Consider the following 6,000-nt stretch of genomic DNA (forward strand, 5'->3'; position numbering starts at 1 on the left):
GGACTAGAAAAGAAACAAAAAAATAGTTACAAAAAAAAAAAGGAGATTGCAGTGGGAGTGATTCAGATGTTATTAGACACATTTACTAGGATAATTCTGGAAAATCCCTTATCTGCCTATTGTGTTGCTAGTCTTTTAGTGAGATTAAATAGTACCTGAAAGTCGGAGGGGTGTGGCCACGGGTGTGTTCATGCCAGAGTTTCTGAGGGAAGTCACGGCAGCTGCAGCAGGAAGGAAGCTCCGCTGATGTCTCCGGTAAGAGGCGACTTATTACCACAATTTTCTCACCGAAAACTGCTTGTTAACATGTAGTCGGGATCCACGTTCGCTTGACCACTCTGATCCATAGTAAAGCTTCATCTTCGGGAATTTTACACAAGGAAACACCGGCTGTGTTTTTGTGGTTTAAGGCTAAAAAGCTTCCCACCTCCATCTTTGTACTTTGACTTCTCCATTATTAATTGAACAAATTGTAAAAGATTCAGCAACACAGATGTCCAGAATACTGTGTAAATATGCAATAAAAGCAGACTACTTATAGCTTGGATCGGGCTGGAAAATAATGTCCGCTACAACCGGTGACGTCAAACGCACGCATCATCATAACGCGACGTTTTCAACACGACACTTCGCGGGAAATTTAAAATTGCAATTTAGTAAAGTAAAAAGGCCGTATTGTCATGTGTTGCAATGTTAATATTTCATCATTGATATATAAACTATCAGACTGCGTGGTCGCTAGTAGTGGCTTTCAGTAGGACTTTAACATACATAATCAAAATGACTGAAAATTTTCCTGACAGTTTTGGCTCACTTTTTACTTTCAAAAGAATAAACACCACATTAAGTTACTACTTACAACAAACATTAAGTTCCTACTTACAACAAAAATAATCTGAGCACTCTCAACACTAGTTATCTAGCCATAAAAAACTGAGGCAATCTTAAGTTTTTTTAGGAAATACTGGTATGAATTGGATTGAAACTAAAATACCACTGTATCCGTTGTTGTTCATATCGCCCGGGCCTAACTGGTAGTAATAGTAATTTGGTGTTTAGTTGAAGCTAAATACTTTGCTTGTTTTGTGGATTGAAACTAAAATACTACTGTATCCGTTGTTGTTCATATCGCCCGGGCCTAACTGGTAGTAATAGTAATTTGGTGTTTAGTTGAAGCTAAATACTTTTGCTTGTTTTGTGGATTGAAACTAAAATACCACTGTATCCGTTGTTGTTCACATCGCCCAGGCCTAACTGGTAGTAATAGTAATTTGGTGTTTAGTTGAAGCTAAATACTTTGCTTGTTTTGTTCAAAATACCGATATATATAGTATATTGCCATTTGGCCTAAAAATACAGGTATACTGTATTAGTTTTAGTCCATATCCCCCAGACCTAGGTGGAAGTTTTACACCTCTTGCAGTGATTCAGATTTTTTTTCCACCGCATAAGTATTGGAGATGAGAAAAAGGGATATGACAATAACTGATACAGAATGGGAATGAAACACGCATAGCAATGAAAGCAATCTTTCTCTTGTCCCTGCTGCCGACACAACAATCAGTCCATCCATCCATTTCCTACCGCTTATTCCCTATGAGGTCGCGGTGCCTATCTCAGCTACAATCAGGTGGAAGGCGGGGTGCACCCTGGACAAGTCACCACCTCCTCGCAGGGCACGACGATCAGTCGACATCCATAATAAAAGAACAAGAACTTGGCTTCAATCAGTAGAAGCACTGGAATTTCAATATCAACTAGTTTGCAGGCTAAAGAAGGAAAATCATGACAGAAACTTTGCTAAGTTGAGCTCCAACCTCACTCTTATCGTCTCAATACAGGCATCAAAACAGTAGCTCAGCACAATCAGAAAGCCGATTAAAAAGGCCTACAGAAATGTGATTTTCTTATTTAAACGGGGATAGCAGCTCCATTCTGTGTGTCATACATGATCATTTCGCGATATTACCATATTTTTGCTGAAAGGATTTAGTAGAGAACATCGACAAAGTTCGCAACTTTTGGTCACTAATAAAAAAGCCTTGCCTTTACCGGAAGTAGCAGACGATGTGCGCGTGACGTCACGCGTTGTGGAGCTCCTCACATCGTTTATAATCATAGCCTCCAGCAGTAAGAGCTATTCGGACCGAGAAAGCGACAATTTCCCCATTAATTTGAGCGAGGATGAAAGATTTGTGGATGAGGAAAGTTAAGAGTGAGGCACTAAAATAAAAGAAAAGAAAAAGCGATGGCTCCGAGCGGCGGCAGTGGTAGCGTTCCAGATGTAATTAGCCACATTTACTAGGATAATTCTGGAAAATCCCTTATCTGCTTATTGTTTTAATAGTGTTTTAGTGAGATTCTAAAGTCATACCTGAAAGTCGGATGGCTGCGGTGACGCCAGTGTCTCAGAGAGAAGCCAATGGAGGAGCCAAGATCACAGCTGCCTTTTTGAGCTGCAGTAGGAGGTCCCATAATCCACTGAAGTCTCCAGTAAGAGCAGACTTAATATCACAATTTTCCCATCCAAAAACTTGCTGGTTGACGTAGAGAAACATGTTCGCTTGACCGCTCTATGTTAAAGCTTCACAACAAACAAACACCGGCTGTGTCTCGGTGGTAAAGGCAGCTGCAATTCACCGCTTTCCACCAACAGCATTCTTATTTATAGTCTCCATTATTAATTGAACAAATTGCAAAAGATTCAGCAACACAGATGTCCAAAATACTGTGTAATTATGCCATGAAAAGAGACGACTTTTAGCCGTGTGTGGTACTTGGCTAATATGTCCGCTACAACCCGAGACGTCATGCGCACGCGTCATCATACGAGACATCATTCCGCGACGTTTTCAACAAAAAACTCTGCGGGAAATTTAAAATTGTAATTTAGTAAAGTAAAGCGGCCGTATTGTCATGTGTTGCAATGTTAATATTTCATCATTGATATATAAACTATCAGACTGCGTGGTCGCTAGTAGTGGCTTTCAGTAGGACTTTAAAACCATTAGTTTTACACAGGCAATTACCAAAACAACAGTTTTTATCCTTAATAAAAAAGTGTTTGCAACATGAACCAAAAGCAACACAAAAGCAAATTATAATAATAGGTGGAAATGTCATTAATCTACGTCATAGCAATAGGAACTGCAATTTTGTAATTACGACCTCAGTAAATGAGTAATAATGGTTTAGTGTAAACCCACTTGGAAATTGTGGAAGAGCATATGTTTTTGGACAATTATATTTCCAATCATTTCAATGTTAGTATTTAATTACTGTTATCTCTATGTGGGGAACTGAAAATTGTACTCTGACATTGAGAGTGTCACAGTTGTGCAAACCTTTTAAAGATCTCTTTGCTTTTCAAGTACTATTGCTCAAGAACTTACCATGTGCTTGGGAGTTGTGCAAGAGCGTGGCATTTTCTTAGGCAATTATACTTTCAAATCAATGACATTCCCCTAAAGCAGGGGTCGGGAACCTTTTTGGCTGAGAGAGCCATACAAACCAAATATTTTAAAAAGTATTTCAGTGAGAGCCATATTATATATTTTTTTAAGACTGAATACAACTAAATGCGTGCATTTTTAAGTAATACCAACATTTTTTGAGTATAATAAGTCTCTTATTCTTTTTAATAACACTGTTATTCTGAAGATAACCAACAATAAATAAAATACTTCTTACCATTAATGCGACTTCATTAACAGGTGCGGTTGAAACCGGATGGATGGATTAAAATGCATGAGAATGTTTTATATTTTTAACTTTATTTTTGACACTGATTACCAGCAGAATTTATTAATTACTTTCCGTGTTAAGCAATGTCAGCAAAGATTTATCTGAGAGCCAGGTGCAGTCATCAAAAGAGCCACACCTGGCTCTAGAGCCATAGGTTCCCTACCCCTGCCCTAAAGGAAACCCTTAAGGACAATTCCAGGACATTGAAAACCTCTACAGACAAACTAAGCTATCGTGTCAAACATTTCCAATGCCCGTCACTCAACAGAGGACGGGAGAGACAAACCTCCCACTTATGGGCCATTACTAACCCTTACAACTTACAGTGGGTTGTTTATCTCTCGCTGCTAAATCCTGAAAATTCTCAAAATCTATCAAAAACAAAGTCCACTTAAAGGGGAACATTATCACAATTTCAAAAGGGTTAAAAACAATAAAAATCAGTTATTTCCAAGGTTTCTCATAGTCAGCATTGTCACTGGCGTCCCACTGGATGTGAATTCTCCCTGCCCACTGGGTGAGAGTTTTTCTTGCCCTTTTGTGGGTTCTTCCGAGGATGTTGTAGTCGTAATGGTTTGTACAGTCCTTTGAGACATTTGTGATTTAAGGCTATATAAATAAACCATTGATTGATTGATAATCCGGCCTCCTCCCACCTCCAAAGACATGCACCTGGGGATAGGCCCCTCCCACCTCCAAAGACATGCACCTGGGGATAGGCCCCTCCCACCTCCAAAGACATGCACCTGGGGAAAGGTTGATTGGCAACACTAAAAATGGTCCCTAGTGTGTGAATGTTGTCTATCTGTGTTGGCCCTGCGATGAGGTAACGACTTGTCCAGGGTGTACCCCACCTTCCGCCCGATTGTAGCTATGATAGGCGCCAGCGCCCCCCGCGACCCCACAAGTTAAAAAGCGGTAAAATGGATGGATGGATGGCATTTCAGTAGGCCTTTAAATGTTACTTAGATATTGGGTTTCACTATGTGAAACGCTTAGAGTCACTAGAGAAAAAGCGCTATATAAATATAATTCCCTTTACTAAAATGAATACAACTTCCTCGTCACTCCATGCCCTCCCTTCATCGGTGTTGTGGTGTCATGACGGCGGGGATCTGACTAACACGTTGACACCAAAATATGTTGCCGTGACGAGGACTGCCTTTTTTTTTTTTTAAAAGGCAAAAAAGATGATAGAAAATGGCGGGGTGATACTTGGCGTGTTTCGGACAGCAGACACGCCGACGCAGGCTTGGAGGAAAAATACAACTTCCAGAAATCACCACGCTGCTTCTGCTGGACCAACGCTAAACATTCACTGGGACGACCAAACACATTTTCCACGCAGAGGAATGAAAAAACTAAACATTTCTGGCTTATGTTCATTGTTTGGAGTACAAAGTAGCCTCAAAAGCCGAATTCTAAGCCACAATTTAGCGGGCTTGGTGGCGTACAATGAAGACGTTTTAGCAACTCAGCAGCTTTTCAAACCAGCGTCGTTTAAGTACAGCGTATCAAACAACACAAAAATGCGGGTTAAATATATTTAGTAAATTGGAGTATGTTACAGGGATTAAAGCTCACCTTTTAGCGAGGCTCCGCGGCGACTGTCTGGTCCTGGACTGGCCGCTCAGTGCTCAACTTGTGGCCGCTCAGTGATCAACTTGTGGCCGCTCAGTGATCAACTTGTGGCCGCTCAGTGATCAACTTGTGGCCGCTCAGTGATCAACTTGTGGCCGCCAACTAGCCAGCTGGGACGGACACCGACCATCAAGGTGGACGTGGAGGCAAGTACAGCATCCGGTTTAGGCTTTCAAAATAAAAAAACACCACGTCACCTGAGACGTCATAAAAGTCGATTCCACTCAAGATCATTCAAAATAGTCATTTAGAAATGACGATTTGGATACAATTGTCGTTTTTTTTAAACATAACATTTTAATAAGTTTCTGGTCAAATAAATGATTGGATGTGTTTTGAACTAACAGCACAACTTCCTGTACCGGTGATTGTGACGGAGCCGGAAGTATTTACAAAAATTAGGCAGCAAACTGTTACCATTTAGTGGTCAATTGTACTGAATATGTACTGTACTGTGCAATCTACTAATAAAAGTATCAATCAAGGCACTATGGACTGGACTATCACACTATTATGTTAGATGCACTATGACCTGGACTCTCACTATTATGTTAGATCCACTATGGACTAGACTCTCACTATTATGTTAGATCCACTATGGACTGGACTCTCACT

At 40.4% G+C, this 6,000-nt stretch overlaps 1 protein-coding gene across 4 annotated transcripts in view; it reads right to left on the bottom strand.

The window, feature by feature from the left end:
• The window catches only part of slc45a3 (solute carrier family 45 member 3), a 143,729-nt gene extending 138,196 nt beyond the window's left edge, over positions 1–5,533 (bottom strand). For all 4 annotated transcript variants that reach the window (XM_061918016.1, XM_061918017.1, XM_061918015.1 and 1 more), the window contains exon 1: positions 5,329–5,533. The gene's annotated coding sequence lies outside the window, so the exon portion shown is untranslated. The remainder of the gene's footprint in view (positions 1–5,328) is intronic.
• Between the last annotated feature and the right edge of the window lie 467 nt (positions 5,534–6,000).

The sequence above is a fragment of the Nerophis ophidion genome, linkage group LG12 (assembly GCF_033978795.1).
Source record: "Nerophis ophidion isolate RoL-2023_Sa linkage group LG12, RoL_Noph_v1.0, whole genome shotgun sequence".
NCBI lineage: Eukaryota > Metazoa > Chordata > Actinopteri > Syngnathiformes > Syngnathidae > Nerophis > Nerophis ophidion.